Below are 18,224 nucleotides of genomic sequence, written 5' to 3'. Positions count from 1 at the left end.
AGTAGATACCATCTTCCAAATACTGGAATCTAATATCTTTGACAATTACTTTGAGAAAAGTTTGCTGAAAGAAACTGCAGACATGTAGTTCTGGGCTCCTAGTTTTTATATCTTGCACGTGGACTGTAGCTAATTTCAATTTGTCCCCATATTTCATATCTGCAAGATTCCATAAAATGATTCTGCTATGTAAAATACCTCTGAGTTGCTTCTACATCCTCTAGAGATTTAGTTGCAGCACTGTAGTTTGTTCCCTTTTCTCCCTTAATGCTCTAAAATCCACAGGCTTGTTCTGTCTCAGATTGCTGTCTGTTATGGGAACCAGGGGATAGGGTTAGTGGGTGAATTATGAAGTAATTTGATCAAGGGCTCAGCAGATAGGATCTTTCCTCTCTTTTCTTCCCTTGTAATGTCAACACTGTGGTTTTTAGAAAATAATAACTTGCACGTATGCTCTGAAATTCCAACTTTGGCTCTGACTTGTCCTAAGCTGTTACCACTTTGTTGGGGTTGATCTGATTTGACAGCTCTTGTCCCTCTAAGAAACGCATTTCCAAATTATGTGTTGCAAAAGTTGGATCAAAAGATAAAGCTTGAACTAATAAGATGAATAAGTTACTGACATCAAAGAGAAAATGGAAGAGGGCAGACCTGGGAGCCTGGAACACTGATGTGTTCCCAAAATGTTTTTTGTGGATGAGTTCTGCTGACCACTGTGTGTCTCATTGCCACTACTGTTTCTGAAAATGAGACAATGTACTTACCAAAAAATCACATTTAGTTAATGAAGGTTTTTTCAGAATATTTTGTACATTGATAATTGTATTTTTGATTCATAAACTTATCGAGTCCTTAGACCTGCCAGCCATGTTGCTGTTCGACACTCTGTTGATGCAGACTGATAAATTCTTTCTAGGTCAAGTTGGGATCCATGAAGGGGCCATTGTCCCTCACCTGTCAGTCATCCCTCAGTACAGGTCACCGCCCCTGCTGCTCCACAGGGTGCAGGACAGGGCTGCAATACTTTTACTTGATTTTGGTACAGACTGAGGCAGATTTGTTAGATTTAAACACCTTAAATCTAGGTTGTTTTCCTTTGCACTGCAGTGAGCTTGCACAGGCATTTTCCATATCTTTGCTGGGAGACAGCAGCTTGATAAATCACTCCATCTGACAAGAGCAAGTTTTTACTTCTTGACTGCTACCTTCAGCCCACTCACAAGTGAGGTGGGTTTTTTTCCATTCTTCAGATGTCTGGTTATGTGAGAAAAGAATATGTGGATGCAGTGGTAAGACAGAAGTTGCCAGGCTGAGGGAGCAGCAGCTGGCTGTGTCCCTCTGGGGACAGAACTCTGCTGAGTGACCCCCTGAAGGGACCTCTGGGCCTCATCCCTTCAGCCCTTTGGGAAGAATCACTTCAATATGAATGACACTTTCAGGAGAGGTTTCTCTGCCACTCTCAGATGTGTTTATACATGTGTGTCTCTTTCTTTGCATATTTAGCTTTTTCCATTCTGTGCATTTTCGTCCAAGGACGCGTGTTCAGGGAGATCAGGGCAGATTGCTGGTTGGCTCTGCAGCCTGCTGGGGCCCTGCTGTGGAAAACCTGCATCCCCCAGATCCTTCTTAAATTGCACAGTGCTAAGTGATTTGTGATTCCAGGCTGAAAAGCCCTACTGCTACCTTAGACTTCTTGAAAGTGAGACAAACTGGTGTTTTTCTTCTTGCTGCCATGTTAGAGAGCAGTGCATGACCTGTGCTGCAGATGCAGCTCGTGACTTCACAGCAGCAGCTCTTGAAGCCTCAGTGTCCTTCAGACACAGGTAACTGTGGCAGGTCTCAGTGCAGGAGCAGTGTTTCTGCTTCCTGCCATCACAGAGGAGAGGAGATGCACCAGTGCCACAGTACAAGGTAATTAATTTTCCTTTAGATGGCTTTTATTACTTAAATTGTCAGCATTGCCCTGGTGGCTCTGCACAAATGGATCACCAGAATAATGCAGCTGTACTTGTGAGGGGCTGTGTTATCACATTGCAGTCTGGGCAGCTCTGGCATGCAGAACCTTTCATGATGACCTCCTGTTTCTTGATTTACTTGCTCTGAAGCAGTGAGTGGGAATACTTGTTTCAGACCTGTAGGTTTTTAAAACATGGCAGGTTTTTATTGAATGTATAGAAAGTTGCTCACGTTGTAAAAAGACTGTAATACCAAGTGTTCAACAACTGGAAGCCTGCACTGAGTGAGTTTAATCAAACTTGGAACTTACTAGCAAAGGAAGGGAAATCACCTCATACCATACTGGTTTCCCAAGCTTCAGGAAGTTGGGTGTGATGAAGCACCAGTTAAATGCAGACTGTAGCATTTCAAATGCAGCCATAGGCTGGGCAGTCAGACTTCTACATTCTGAAAGCTCTTCAGCAAAGGCTTTACAGATCAGTTGGCTTGTAAGAATGCCTGACCAGTCTCTCTTTAGAACAAAATAATTTAAATGTGTTTGGGAGAAAAGAAGTTCTCCATAAAAATATTTTTTCATAACTTTTTATTAAATTAAGGAAAATAGAAGTATAATTTTAAAGATATTTTTTTAAATAGGAATTTTTAAAGGAATTTGAATTAAGAAAGGATATCACTAGTTGCATGAAAGTGTGATTAAATACTTATGATACTGCAAAATCATACTTTCCATGTGCCTACATAAAGCCAAGCATTCTTTTGGTGTCCCTCTTGTTTCTGTTCTGAGATCTAGGATCAGGGTAAATGAATGACTCTCATGTGTGTCCAAGCTCTTAAGCTCTGATTTACCCTCTTCCTGTTGTGTGATCTGTTTTCCCAGGAGTTTGTCAGTCACAGTGGAGCAATGCATTTACTCCCTGAACTTGGGTTAGCCAGGATTCCTGGGCTATTCCATGGCTCCTTTCTGGGGTGTGATCATGTACAGTCCATCAGTATTCCTTGGAATCCCTCATATCTAAGGTAAAAGGCGGTGCAAGAATCAGATGGAAGAACACATTATAGAGAAAAAAACCATATTTTTCTCTAGAAGGATTGTGTAGGCGTTTAATACCATCTGAACTTGATGATGTTCACAGGGAAAGATGTAAAAGCTGCATATCTGAAGGAATGGGATCTATAATTGGATTATTACACTAATATTTGCCATTAGGCTGCCAGACTGGCTAAATCTAGCTCAGGAGCCAAGCCCTTCACCATGGCTGGATAATCCCACTGTGGTGGGTTTCACCCAGGAATGAAAATCTTGCTGGAGTCCAACCAGCCTTTTTACCTGTGTCTAGAAGTAATAAATTATGTTAGGAGTTAGAAATAGATTAAGAAGAGAGAGCTTCAGTGTGTTACAGTCTGAAGAATCCATAAAAGTCAGTGTTGCAAGATGGCAGTAAAACTTCCTCAGTGCCTTCATGCTGAGCTCCTGCAAGTAGATGCCAAATCCAAGAGGAGGAGGAGGAGGGGTTTTTTTTATGGCAGGTAACTGTTGCCATGAGATTCTTGGTTGCTATCAGAAAGGTAATTTTGCTAAATGGCTGTGATCAGCTACCAATTGAGACATAGAAAAGTGCTGCATTAAAAGAGCATTCTGTCAGTTCCTGTGCATCCCTCATCTTTTATCCCAAGGAGCTGTTTGGCTACCCAGAGCTCAGAAGCAAGAAAGCAGAGCCTTCCAAGGCTAGAGCTCGTCATGCTTGGATAATGCAATTCAGAAGAGCCTAAACACAGCAAATCAAAATCTGTGAGATGATGCATGGCTTCACACTTCTGTAATTTTGAAAAAGTACATATAGATTTCCATTCTTCCATTGCAAAGAGCCCTTGAAGCATGTCAAGTATTTATAGCTTTGGATGTCTCACTTGTACATGGCGAGTTAATGACTCACACCTTTCCCAAACAATTGAAGTGCTTCCTGAGTAGCAGAGAAAACATTCCCTCCTCTGCTCCGCTACTGATTCACATTCTGATTCACATTTGTTTGTTGTCGTGTGGCAAACACCATTTGGCATGTTTACTCCTAGCTCTTAATTACCCTGCAGCAGTACTTTGCTCTTTATAGGTCTTGTTTCCTTTCCCTCTCTCAACTGTAGCATGAAACAGCACCTAAATTAATCCAAAAATAATGGCTTCGTTCTTCCTCCTATCTTCCCATCTCTGCACAGCTGCCTCTGCTTCTTCCCCAGCCACCAGCACCTGTGGGCCCTCTACTGAACTCGAGTGAACTTGTTAAAGCAGCAGAGTTACTCCAGTGGAGAAAAGAGAGCTTTAGCACTAGGTCTGCAGTTCAGACTGGCTCAGTGATGGGGCTCTTAAACATCAGGACCAGCACACAGGAGGGAGCCACACTGGCACCAGGGACATGGAAAGGGAGAGGGACCTGTGCAATATCTCTATATTTAACCCAATGAGATTAATTAAATTCTTCATTCTGCTTAGCCATAACTTTATTCAAATATTTATGTTGGTTTTTTACCCCTAGAAGAGTTTGTCTTGAGGCATGTGAGAAGGAAATGAAACTCTGGGCCAGGAGAGAAGGGAAGGGCTCTGGGATCTCTCCCTGTGTAATCCTCAGTGGTTACCCAAGCCCTCAGACCAGGGCAGTATTTTGGCAGATGTTTTGCACAGGCCATTTTAAAGAGCTACTTGCACCTCCTGTGCTGTCTCTTGGTTAGCATATGTACCTGTGTCCAGGAATGGACCCCAGAAAAAATGGGCATGAGGCAAGTGCTTATTCAGCTGAGTTTGTCTGCCCAGTGAGTTCAGCCTGTGGCCATGCAGAAGGATGTGAGCATCACCAGGAACGAGTTATGTCAGACTTCTTTGTTTCCAGCCCCTTGGCCATATTGCATTCCATCTGCTTAGCACATATCTGCTGCTCTCATTTGTGCAGAAAACAGCTCCATAGGAAAGCAGGCCATGGAAACCTCGTGGGCTTGGCACCTGAAGAGGGGAGGTGCCTGTGGAGCAGCAGATCTGCACAGCAGCAGCAATGTTTGGGAGAGCTGGGTGAGGAGGTGACAGCGTTCACAGCAGAGTTTGTCACAAAGGAAAATCTTCATCATTTCTGATGCTTTCATTGCAAAAGTTGGAGGTAAAGCCAGTAACTGGTTGTTGAAAAATGCAATGAAATGTTTATGGGCTAAACACAGTCTATAGGATGTGCTTAAAATAAAGTTATTTGCAGGGCTTGTGCTTTGTGAGGCAGCATGCTTTGAGTTTGCAGTCCTGTGGACTGTTGGGAAGGCTGTCTGTGCTTTGCAGAAAAATCTCTAGCAGCCAGATGAGATCTCTCCAAGAGGGTCCTCTTTGCATGGGCTGTTACTCAATCACCTTTCATTCTCCTCATTCCTCTGCCCTGTATCCTGCCTGCTTTTCTTCTTCTCTTACATGCTTGATTGCATTTTTATTTCCCTCACTCTATCTCTGCTATTAAAATGTACCAGTGGTACTTTTGTACCACTATTTAAATGTACCAGTGGTTCTCCCACTCCTAAACAAGTTAAATATTTTAACAGGTAATCAATACTATAGAGAGTTGAGCAAAAACACTGGTAGGAAACCAGCAATTGTCCTCTGCCCAAATAAACTAATATATAAACCCAAAGTTTCCCCTCCACATCCCACACAGATGTCTATCTTTGCACACAAATAAAAATATTTGAACTGTTATGAGATTCCTGTGGGTTCTTTAAATGAAATGACCTTCTCTTGCTATCCCAGGTTTAAAAAAAAATAATCACTGGAAATCCAAAATGCTTTCCCTTAGCTATTCTCTGACTAGACCACACAGATTGCAGTTTGTTGTGAGGACAGGGCAGGGTTGTGCTGTAATTGAGTTTTTTAGGGAAATCTGGAGTGAAGGTGTCTACAACCAGATGGATTGGGAGAATCACAACTGGAAGCTTTCTTTCTGTCATCCTTCTCTGCAGCATTTGAAAAAGAAATTGAACTAATAGCCCTCATACCTCAAAACTGTGCCTTCAGGGAGCCATTATGTTCACTCCTCTTTGCACAGAGGATAAATTTATTTTATAATCAAGTGTTGTTAATGCACAGAAGAACATCTGCTTTTTAATGCTGGAAGATGAGCAGAATTTGTCTTCTGAGGATATTGCAAGTGGTGCTGCAGTTCTGGAAAAATCATTTTTGTTCAGGTTTTGGGAGTTTAAAATAACTCAAAATTTTAGGAGTTTCATCTTCATTGAATTAGGAGCACAACATAAAAGATTTGTTTATTTTTAGAAACTTAGAAAGCTGCTTCTTGTTCTCCTCTACTGTCCACAAAAAAAAAAAAAAAAGGAGTGAGATATGTTAAGCTGTAATCCCTGTCTTGAAAACCACTCTTCCACCCAGGCTGCATTGTCCATCAGATGATTTTGATTATTTTTGTAGCCTTGGTAATGGTTGATTGTAATAAGTGAGGCTGTAGCTTGTTGCAGTATTGGTTGGTCTTGCATTATTAATGAAAAGCAGAATAAAAAGCCTGTCTGCTTTACCACCAGGTTCTCATAAGAGGAGTTTTGTCTCCAGAACATTTTGGCAGGATTATTTAGTGATTTCATTCTGATGTGTCAAACACATTCACATATTAACAGATAAATTTGGCTAGGATTGCAAATATTTGTTTATATAATGTATTGCAGCAGTTGTATTTTGGTAACTTGCTATTCTTTTTCTTCCCTTCCTTGCTTCTTAGACATAAATAGAAATAGGTTGTCCTTTATGCATATATTGGGAAATTCAGTTTGCACCTGCCTCCAGGTGCAAAATTGTCTTTTTCCAACAAGTTCAGCTTAGCTAAGATGGGAGATGGACTTAGTGAATCTCTAATAACTCAGTCCAAGCTCAGAGCCACAGCAATAAATACCAGTCTGGAATCCCATGTCTGGTAGTGCCTGCATCCTTTTCGTGAGAGGCTTGGGGAAAAAGAGACAAGATCTCTGTCCAAAAGAAGAAAGTTTCTTTAGGGACCAGCTGCTGGTTTTTGGATTTTGTTCAGAGCACTAATCAAATCAGATCTTCAAAAATGAAAGCCACCTATTAATGTGGATTCAAGAGACAAGCTGTTGCCAGTGTAAGAAAATTACTTCAATTTTTCTAGTCAGGGTGAAAAAAACCCCAAAACAAAGCTGAAGTGACCAGTTTAAAAGTGTGAGCATTTTTTCTTGTTACTTTTACTCTGTGTGGCTAGGAGGGAGGAATTAATGAGGTCATTTTGTCAGAACTTTTTGGTTATGTGATCTGCCAATTAGCCAATAATTCTTCTACAGATTGATTATATTCTAAATAAGGTGGTGATTAAAAACATACCCCAACTTCTTGTGAAATCTCAGAATAATTCTTGCAAGAAATGTGACCTTGGAGCAAACTGCCTAATGAACTTGATGGTGTTTGATAGCCACATGCCAAATGCAGATAAATATTTCATAGTTATGGATCAGTTCTCCAATCCATTCTGCAGTAATGGAGCTGCTCTCTGCTCAGCTGGAGCTTTTATGCTGCTGATTATCCTTTGGGGACTTAGAGGAAAATGGAAGCACTTGAGGTCAGTGGAAAATTTTCAGTGTCAGGGTGGAAAGATTAGATTTATGGTGGAAATACAAGTCTGGTCATGTTTGGAAAAGGTGGAGAAACGTTTTTAAGTGAAAAGTGTCAGTTTTATGCCCAAAACAATTCACAGAAGTCCATTAATTGTCCTGAGCTACTTTACACTGTTTTTCCCTTTTTTCCTCCAAAGGAGTTGAAATGCATTTCATTGAACCTGTTAACTTTGGATTGTTTTGTGTGCTGGTATCATTTTGTGCAAGCACAACACTGAAAAAAAAAAGCTATAGAATATCTAATTTCCTTGAGAAAATGTCTTTACTCCTCTCAGTTTGGGGCAGAAAACAAATTCTTGAAAAGCTGATATTTTTTAACCATCTCTGAGTAGAGGAGAGAGCTGAGATTCCAATACTCTTTCCTTGTGCTTCCTCATTTTCTGTCCTAGTCTGTTCCATCACCACCATCCCCTTGTCACACCCAGTGCATCCCTCAGCAGCCCTTTGCTCACCTCTGCCAAGGACAGAATTTCAACTGTCAAGCCTTCCTCAGCAGTCTTTGTTTACTAGATGGTATTTTTGTCCCCCAAATATGTGCAGATTTTAAGACAGTAGTTCTAACACTCCTTTTATTTGGCTGGCAGTTGTTAAGGGAGGGCACATAGCAATAAACTTCATTTTCTTAGAATACTAATATGGACATGCAATTTATAGGAAATTACTCCAATGGAATAAGTGTTAGAGTTTATTGAGAGTGTTATTATATCATGCCCAACTCAAGTTTTTACCCAAGAATTGCCATAATTCTGGAGGAGCATCTCTTTAAATGTGTCTCCATGATCAGAAATTACTTAGAAAAAATATAAAAATGCAATGACCTGGTAGGAAATTAGAGTTGCCTCTTGTATACAATCTTGAACTGAAGTAATATGAAAAGCATGAAGCTGAAGTTTTCTTGTGTGGGGGATTAGTTTCCAGGCAGTTTAGGGAGCACATCTATCAGGCTGATTACACAAGCCACAGCACTTTCATCAACTCCAGCTGCCAGAGGAGTGCAGGGATAGTCCCTTCGACCAAAAGTGCAGATTTTTATCTTCTTACAGACTGTAAATCCCTACCTTAAGAAGTGTTTTGTTAACATGCAGATGGGCTCGGGGTGGCTCCGCTGCTTCCTTACACTTTAAAGAGAAAAACAAAGCTGCAGAAGCTTTGCTTTAAATGTGGTTGTGTAGGGAGTAATCAATTGTCTTGTGAGTAAACTTACTGCTGAATAAATGTGGATGTTTTGGAGCCGAATACCCTGCAATCCTCTTGTACCTTAGCAAAGTAAAAAGGGCTCTTCATAAAGTCTGGTACACTGCTGTATTCACACTGCATCAGTTTTGCCCAGTTTTTAACTTCAGATTAGAAGTTTGAGGCAGATGTCTAGACTTGTAAGATGCTGGAATCAGAGGTGTCAGTGTGACACAGCAAGCTGAAATGTGGTGGATTAAATTGTGGCTTTGTTTTCAAGCCTCTTTTTTTTTGTTTAACCTAAAATAATGGTACCTTATATCTAGTCTGTCATTCCAGATCCTTCACTTCCATTTCAGTTGATTTTGCAGGTTCATTTTGGAGGCTGTGTCCTGGAGGGCATGGGGAGGGAGGTGACGAGATGCTGGTGATAGTGGCACCACTCCAAGAGCCGTGAGCTGTTTCCTGCTTCGTAAATTTTCAGGACCAGTTTTTAAAAATTGCATTGGGTTTCTGTTCCTGTTTCCTTAGGAAGGCACTGCTTAGGCTGGACTGGCACAGAGTGCTTTTGGCTCAGCTCTTTTCCCTGCTTGGCATTTCCTGGTGCCAAGGCGTGCTCCAGGCTCAGCATTCACTGCCTGCACGGAATAACTGAGCTGATAAAGGCACTGAGCACTTGCTGCAGCAGGCAGGGGCAGGGCTGGGTGCTGATTGCTGAGTGCCTGATTAAAAAAATGTTTGAGAGATTATGTGCCTTTGTTTCTCAATTCCTTACTTCTTTGTTTCTCAATTCCTCACTTCTTGTTCCCTATGTAATGAACTTGTCTGATTTCCATGTGTGAAATGCTGTCTTGTCCTGCTGAATGTCAGTCTGTTTTTCACTGGGGATTACTGCAAAGACGTTTCTAAAATGTTTAGCTTACAACAGGTAATTAATCTTTTCTTAGTAATACTGTTTGTATTCTCCAGCCCCTCTGAGAAAAGGTATCTCATGGGTCTTGAGTGGATGATAAAGCAGTGATAATGAATAGTTTGCTTTTATGGACCTAATTGAGAAACAAATTTTGCTCTCTGACATCCAGTACATTTTACTCTGTAGTAGTTGCTGTTCAAGATGATTTATTTTTTTCTTGCTTGAGACAGACTTTTGGTGAAAAGTGCCCTGTGGACCATGTCCATGTACAATCTGCATTGCCATCAGCTGCCATCCTCCTCATCCAGCCAGTCACACTTGAGGGACTCATTTGAGATAATACCCAATGCAGACGATCTCCAGCCTGTGCTCAGCTTGGAGCTTGAACACAGTAATTACACACATTTTTAACCTCTAGTGAGCATCTGCACTAGGAAAGGAACAGATCAAAACTGAATCGAGCAGGCAAATCGAACCTGAGCATCCTTCTTAGGTAAAATCCTTTAGAAATGTTCATATTGCAGCAATGATCATTTAGGTGAGTGTTTGAGCACTGATAGTTTGAACCCTTGGGAGAGGTGCTCGGGGCTGTGCAGGAAGCTGGGGATGCACTGTGCTTTTCCTTCCTCCAAAAACACCAGTCCAGAATTTCCCTGGGAGCCTGTGCAAATTACATACCCACAGAGAAATAAGTGACTGCTGCATGGAGGGATGGAGATTTCAGCTAAGCATTAGTACCTTATTAAAAATCTCCTCTGCAGAGGGTAGGAGTTTTGTATTTCAGGAAGGTTTTTAGGTTGTTGGCTGCTGCAGTGCTGCTTGTTCTTACCCTGAAAGTCCAAAGAAAATGATGCTGAGTTGTGACAGTGTAGCCCTGTTTTTTTCAAGGATACCCTGCTTAAGGGAATATTCATAGGGCTTAATAAAGTATTATTCAGCTTTAAGGTTTATTTGTGGAGATTTGAATTCAGGAAATGGCATTGTTATGCAAGAACTGGAGCAGCTAAAAGGAAAGGAGATTAATATGCCAAGATTTGGAAAGGGAAGCTGTGGTTGGAGGATTATGTTAGCTCAGGCACTGATTTTCATATTTAACTATGAAACTTTATCCAAAACTTATTTTTCTTCAGAGCTGAAGTGGGATTCAGGATCAAAAATATATTACTGATGCATAGAAGCTGAAGATGTTTCTAATCTTTGTGCACAACTTTTCCCACTGATTCGGGAGATCTGGGCATGCTTCACTGTTGGCATTTCTTTCCAGGGACTCATTAAATGAATGCACAAGTAGCATCAGATCATTTTTATTCAACTATGTTATTAACAAAATGGAAAGTTGGAGTGATTAAGCCATGAAACTGTAACTATCCCTTGGGAACAGCTCAACAATTGTGCTTCAGAATGTTTCCTATTTCAATTCAGTGCTTACTTCAACAGAGGAGAGACTGGCATTTGCAGAGGAGTTTACATTGTTATGTTAAAATTGAGAATTTAACATCGGAATTTTTTTAATAAAGTTGGTGTATGTTTTATATATTTCATTTTGTTGCTGTGTACAGTAACTGCAAATCATAAAAACTAGAAAATTTCAAAGTTCTGTAAGGTCTCATGCCATAAATTATGTCGCAAGTTACCATTCAAAATTCCAGTATAAAAAATTTGGTATCTCACATATCACTCTCTCTTACTACTGAGAAAAGCACAGCATTGCAGCTTCGATGTTATGTTAGTTTTTCATGGGGAGGGAAAATGTCTTTGAACACAGGAATAAAGGAGTAAGATTAGAGAAAATTAATCTTTAGCAATGAAGTAACTCAAGACCCTCAGGGAATGCATACCTTGTCCTGTTAAAAAAAATTAATTCTCTGCAGTTGCAGAAAGGAAAATAAAGCTGGTCAATAACTTAATGAAGTATCTAATAAAAAGTTAGTATTGAAAGCTCCTGACCTGAAGGCCAGTGAAGGAGTAATGTGTCCATGTCACCTTTCTCACCTGTCTGTAGGAAAAACTGGGGCTCTTCAGGCAAAACTTTGTCCTGTCTTTATTGTGTGTCAACTTGTAAGCTCATGTGTCCCTGCTGGAACTTTCAGGACAAGACATGTGCAGTGGGAACCTTATTTCAGCTGGACTGAAATGGGGGATTGTGGCACCCTCAGCTGGGCAGGTTCTGGAGGGGCTGGAGTGTTTTGTGATTTATCCAGCAGCATCTCAGCAGCTCCAAACAGCCGAGCTGTCGAGCTGAGCATTTGTGTGTGGTCTGCAGGCAAAACGTTCTGACCTGGAATGAATGAGAAAGTTGTTCTAAAACTTTTAGTGCCTGAGGAGAGGAGTGTGTGTGAAAAATAAGGCTCCCAAGTGCAGAAATCCCTGCTGAGCAGTGTGCAGGCTGGGCAGGGCAAGGTGAGACACTCTGGTACATAATTACATCCATTCTCAGTAAGTGCACATGGGGTGTGCATTTCCTGTCTGCCTTCACCACAAAATCCCTGGTGTTTATGGCCCATCACTGTGTTAGGAAATGCCTCACAGGACTGTGTTGCCTTAAGATTTTAAATTCAAAACTTTATAATGGGATGTGCAAATAAAATTTACTGAGGGCTGAGACTCTGAGGTGGAAATATCAAAACTCTGGGAAATACTGATTTAAAAAACTCTGGATAACATTCACATGTACAAATATGCATTTCTAAAGTGTTAACATAGATAATCTATCACTTCCAGGTAGCAGGTCTTTAAAGATCTGTGTCAAAAAACAAACGGAGAAAGGCAGCACATCTTAGTAGCCTAATTAAAAAAAAAAATAGAAGTATTTCTGGGCTAAACCTTTGGTAATTGTCATTCCAGGAAAAGCATCAATAATTTTCACTTGTTCAAACTTCACTGCCATTAAAGAATAGTTTTTGGTTTGCTGCTGTTCCTCCTTTAGAAGTGTTTGTTGCTTTTGGCAGGTGAGAAAGCTCAGGATGGTTTGGTTATTTTGGAGGAGCTGGAGCTGTTTGAGAAGATAGGAATTTCTGTTTAGAATGGAAAACTGGTCCTAATGGTCTCTTTGGAGACAGAATGGTCTTTCAAAAATTCTTTTACTTCTGGATATTAGAAAAGCACTTTTCTGTGGAAGAAAGGCATGTTGGGACTGAAATGTGGCACCTCTGAACATGTGTCCAGATAAATGACTCCAGTTACTGGTTTTAATTTTGATTAAAAGTTCCCTTAGATGTCTTCCTGTTCACCATGGCAGTGTTATTCTGGCAGCACTTGCTTTTCTTACAGTATTTATACTTCATCCACAGTTCAGCCTCACTCTGCCCATCTCAGGGGTGTCAAGGGTGAATGCTGTGCCAGCTGAGCAGTCAGGAATTCTGTCAGGAGGCTGTCCCAGTCCCTCTGCAGGTCATCCAGAACTGGAGCTTCTCCTTCTAAAACAGGAATAATGTTTATTTAGCCAGATCTGTGTGGATCAGGGAGTGCTGTTTATAAGCTGAGACATTGTTGTGTTGGTCTGACAAGTTGATACACACACATTTTTATTTTGATGTATTTAAGTTTTTATATATAATGAACTTGATGTAACCTCATGAAAGCCAGAAGGAGAACTGTATTTGTCAACATGCCACATTTTGTTTTCCTTCCATTAACATATACTGCTAATATTTAATCTTCAGCATGTCCCAGATCATGCACTGAAACAATCTGCCCTATCAGATCACCTTTCTTCTAAGATGGTTTTTTTTTTTTATTTCCTGGCATAAGCATTAAGGATACACTCTACTTGCAAAAGAAAGTTTAAAAAGATGCCACCATTTCCTTCATCTTTGTGTCCTGTTTCAAAGGGATATGCAATATGAAACCTCAGTAAAAACTCTCTTTAAGGGAAGATAACCATTGTTCTTTTGGTAATTTCTATCAGCACTATTTATGGAATGTATAGTTATCCATTCCTTGTTATTATTAATTTATGGTTCTTCTGTTTTATTTGAAGTGCTGTTTTTTCTCCTTGTAGTCCCAAAATGTCATCAAGCAGTTGAACACTGCCCATGGCACAGTGGAAAATCCTTTAGGGGAAGGTGTTGGTGTGGAGAGGGAAAGCTTTGGGAAAGAACAAGTGTCAGATTTGGCTTTGACAAGGCAGCACAGGGCTGTGCTTCCCTGCTTGGAATAGAAGCTGCTGTGAGGAAAGGGGCATTTTATAGAAAGGAAATTGTAATTAGGGAAATAGCACGTTCCTTTTTGGAATGATCGACAGTAAAATGGTGCTTTGGTAAAATGTCCTACTCTTTGAAGGAATGGGATAGGCAGGGGCTTTAAGAAGCACATCTGGTTTTTAAGGGTTTTTAGCCCGTATCGTGTAGCAGTTCTGCATGTTGATTCTGTAGGTGGAAGGGAGAGGTTACTGGGAGAGGGAAAGGAAGGGAAGGTACAGCAGCTCCTATACAACGTCTGGAAAAAATCCCTGTTCAGAACCCACATGACCTGTGTAAATGGAGTGAGAAACAAGGTGGAGCACCTAAAGCCTCCCAGCTCCTGCTCCTACACCTGCTTAGAGAGCCAGGGAAGAGCACAGGACTCCTCCTTTCCCACAGAGCACAGAGCTGTTCCAGCCAGCTCCTCCAGCATTCAGATTATCTCCTTTAGAACACTTCAAAGCAGGCACAGGAATATGGTAAAGAGTGAGGGATCTGATACAAGAGGAGATGTAGCTGGAGAGCTTCTCTCTGGAGGCAAGCCCTCGTGGCTGCTGGGTGTTTGTGCAGAGAGAAGAGCAGTTTTGTAGCAGTAAGATGTGCATGTGTAGCAGGAGATTCCAGGAAATCCAAGCCATTTGTGTTAAGGTTATTTCTGTTGGTTTTCAGACATGAACTGCAGATCTGGCTGTCACAAACTGCATCATCGTAATTCCCTCCCACACACTCCTACCAGTCCTGCAACAAATGCCTGCTGGGAATATGGATCACCTGCTTGGCCAGGTACAGAGCTGAGTGTTCAGTCCCAGGACAAGACCCTGGGCTGGCTTTTCCCTGCTCCTGGCTCTGTGTTGTGCTGCCAAAGTGAGTGTTTGATGTTGGATGTGAATTCTGTCCCTGGGCACACTTGACATTTGTACAGGGCTGGTATTTATTCTGTGCAGAACCAGACTAGACTGGTTTTGTCTATTTAAAATAGCAAATTCGAAAGATTTTTAGCGTTTGCCATATTGAATAATTTTCAAATCTTTTCGATCTCATTTTCAGCAGTGCAAGTTTCTTAATGTTCCTGATGTTGTGTCTGTAATAATACAGGCTTTTAAAGATGGATGGTTCTTTGGCTGCCAGGTTATCCACAGAAGAACATTTGGAGAGTATTTATTGACTGATACATCCTAATGGCTTCTGAACCACTTTATCTTGGCTTGGTCTGGAAATCTGAGTAGATATCACATTCTTTTTGTTTGTCTTTTGGGATAAGGTTAATGAGTCTTGTAAATTATTAAAGGCTATGCTCTCATCTTCCAGGCCTGATTTCTCTGGATAGGTGCTGTGTGCTCATTAGCAGGTGGACTGATGGTTACCGGGAAGTATTATTGATGATTTAGTGGGAATTTCCCTGTCTGGAAAAGGGTGGTAGGCTGATAGAAATGCTTTGCATAGAAAGGTGATGTTAAAATATTTGACACCTCATGCATTTCTTTCTGAAGGTGTGTTTGGCCTCATGCCATGGGGACCCAGCATGAAAATTTCTCCTGGGAAGCAGATGGAATCCTGTCTTGCAGCTCTCTTGCTGTTCTTACAGACCCATGGGATTTTTGTTATAGCTCTGATATAATCTGGAGTATATTCTTGTAAAAGCAATACAGCTTTATTTAGTGTGTCTTCACAAATATATTGCTATTTCTGCTAGTGTTTTACCACTCAAAAATGGGCTGTTAAACAAAGCTAAAGCAATGAAGCAGAAAAGATACCTGGAGTTGACTGTGGCTACTGTGGTATCCTACCTATTATCAAAACCAGCTTCCAAGTGTTACTGGCAGCCATCAGGTAGGAAAACGGGCATTATCCTGCCTGAACTCATAATCCTTGAAGTTTGAATCTGCTCTTAAAGATCTAGTGAGACAGAATTTCATTGCTATGTATCCCATTAAGAGAATATATTACCAGTATATGTAGGATAATTTTCTGCTAATGTACAGGTTTAAAATGTTTTAGGGACATCAATCAATACCTTAAAATGAAACCCAAAGCTCAGAATGCCCATTTCCTTTAAGACATGGCTCGTTCAGGATGATTAATAACTCTTAGTGGTACACCTCCACTTAGGCCTGTCTAAATCTGGATTGCCACAACTTTATCTTGTGCCACGTCCTCCATCACTCCCACTCCCTGTGGCTCCTGGTGGTGGCACTGGTTTCCAGCCTGGTCACATCCTGGATCTGCTCTCTGTGGGATCAGGCAAGCACAGGAAGGGGCAGAGGCCAGTGACAAGGGCAGGGCAGTGCCAGCCCAGATTTAGATCCATTGAAAGGCTTGTAGATCCACACCCTTTTGAAGCACCACTTGTTTGGAATATATTTTCTTCAAGTTTCCACTGAGCCTGGAAGTTTCTAGTTGAAATGGATTTTAGATTAAGCAGAGAATTTGCAAAACAATAGAGGAGAGAAAAATGGCAGCGTGAGTCATAAGCATGGGACCTTCCCCCAGTGTCTGCTCAGAACTGCTGAGATCCCCAGGATTAGCTCACAGAAGAGCTGTAGTTTCCAGCATGCAATCACCACTATGGCTATTGTACTTTCAGTTTGCTGGAATAAAGGAACCAGATTAGTCATCAGAACTTAGGGTTAGCATCAAACTCGGTAGTTCATGACCACGTTTTTGGACAGCACAGCTTAGGTGGTGTGCTAAATGCTGCTATTTATTCCATGTTTTTTGGTTTGATGTGTTGGCAAAGTGGCTGTAAGTGTCTAATGGATGTGAGGCATTGGGGTCAGTCTGTCTCAGTGATAAATGTGTATTTATCATTGTGCAGCTCAGCAGGCAGATGTGTTCTGCAAAGCTGCCAGATTGTCATCATGTCCAAATGTCTCACTGGAGTGCCTTTAATGTCAAACTTTGGATGAGACTGTGAAGGGTTTCTGTCTGGATTTATTGCTAGATCATTTCCTAAGCCTAAGTGACTTGTACCTGTGGGCTGTGGCCACAGCCTTTTTGAGAAGCAGGGAATTATGGAAATGTTTGGCTGCCGAGCTAATGGGCATTTGAGGACTCAGAAGGGCTTCCTTACAGCCTGGCTGTCCCATCACCCTTCCTGGGATGGCAGCAGTCCCTGGAATTGGGAAACCCTTCCCTTTGTGGACTGCTGGTGTCAAACAGCCTGGATGGAGCAATGGTGCTCAGCTCTGCTGTCATTCAGCCAGCATTTGGGCATCCCTCACAACATTCTTGCAAACACTAAAGTGTATTGTCTCCAAAAATACAAAATACTTAATTCCACACCCACTCCTATCTTCTTCCAAAGCCACTTTTTATTGTAAACGAAGGCATTTTCTTGAATTCTGGTGGTTAGCCAAGTTGATCTTTCTTTGCAGGGATTTTTGTAATGATACCATTCAGTAATGGCATTATTGACAAAAGAGATATTTCTTTCTGTACATATGGGAGGATAATGTGGCCAAACTTGGAATTACAAAGCCTAGAAAGGGTTTTGGGCATTGAGGAGTAAATCATTAGTCTGGGCACCTTTGTATGGCACTGTTCTGAAGACTGGTATCAAATAGTATGTTTGCATTGGCAAAGTGAAGTGTGTTTAAATTTTCCATGGAACTTAGAATTTGTGTGAATTGTGGGATGGTTAAAAGATATCATTTCAAGATTTCACCATTTAAATGCTGCTACTCTGAATCTCCCTACTCGTTGTTGTCAAATCCCTCCCTCTAGTTTAGCATCACCCTCTTCCATCTCTTAATGTTTCTGTGGCTTATCTCAGGTGCAGAGCAGAAATCAAATTAAAGCTAGGATTGCATCTGTGGTGGCACTGCAGCCAGTAAAGCCTGACTTTGTTTTTTTCCTGGTCATTCCTTTCCCCTCTGTGCTGTTTCTTGTGCCGTGCCAGCACATGTTGGTGAACCCAACCAGGGAAGTGATTCAGCTGGAGAGGGAAAATCCTGCCAAGAAGAACAACTGCCAGCATAACCCATGTGCTCTTGGATGGTTGGGCTGGCATGGGAACAAACAGCTGCAGGAGAAAAGATAGGAATTAAGTTTGTTCTCCTGCTGAAAAAGTTAAAATGGAGCTGCAGCCTAAAATTTAAGGTTTTGCCTAAAAGTAAGTGATATGTGAATGAGACACACACAACATAAGAGAACAAACACCATCAGGGTCTCTGTGTTGCTTTAGCTCGGGTCAGGTCCTTACCAAGATAAATTAAATCAAAGCATACTCATATGAGTGATGCTGCTGAGGCTCAGGCACTTGATTGCTGAAGTTCCATGCAATGAGGTTTTTCTGGAGCAGTTTTTGGGAGCCAGGTTTGCAGTTGCAGCCTCTTTGAGGAGCACTGCAGAAG

General features: G+C 41.3%; 1 protein-coding gene across 7 annotated transcripts in view; it reads left to right on the top strand.

Annotated features, from left to right (window-relative positions):
• The window catches only part of PEAK1 (pseudopodium enriched atypical kinase 1), a 108,301-nt gene that overhangs the window by 14,612 nt on the left and 75,465 nt on the right, over window positions 1–18,224 (top strand). Inside the window, exon 1 of one of the 7 annotated variants that reach the window (XM_033070397.1) lies at window positions 1,891–1,911. The exons of 5 other annotated variants lie outside the window; for them this stretch is intronic. The gene's annotated coding sequence lies outside the window, so the exon portion shown is untranslated. Of the gene's footprint in view, window positions 1–1,890; window positions 1,912–14,563; window positions 14,656–18,224 lie in introns of those variants that run through there. One more of the 7 variants, XM_033070394.1, reaches the window with a different exon arrangement.

This window comes from Catharus ustulatus, chromosome 12 (assembly GCF_009819885.2).
Source record: "Catharus ustulatus isolate bCatUst1 chromosome 12, bCatUst1.pri.v2, whole genome shotgun sequence".
Classification (NCBI taxonomy): domain Eukaryota; kingdom Metazoa; phylum Chordata; class Aves; order Passeriformes; family Turdidae; genus Catharus; species Catharus ustulatus.
The sequence above is the reverse complement of the archived record's forward strand: the minus strand, read 5'-3'. Positions and strand labels throughout refer to the sequence as shown.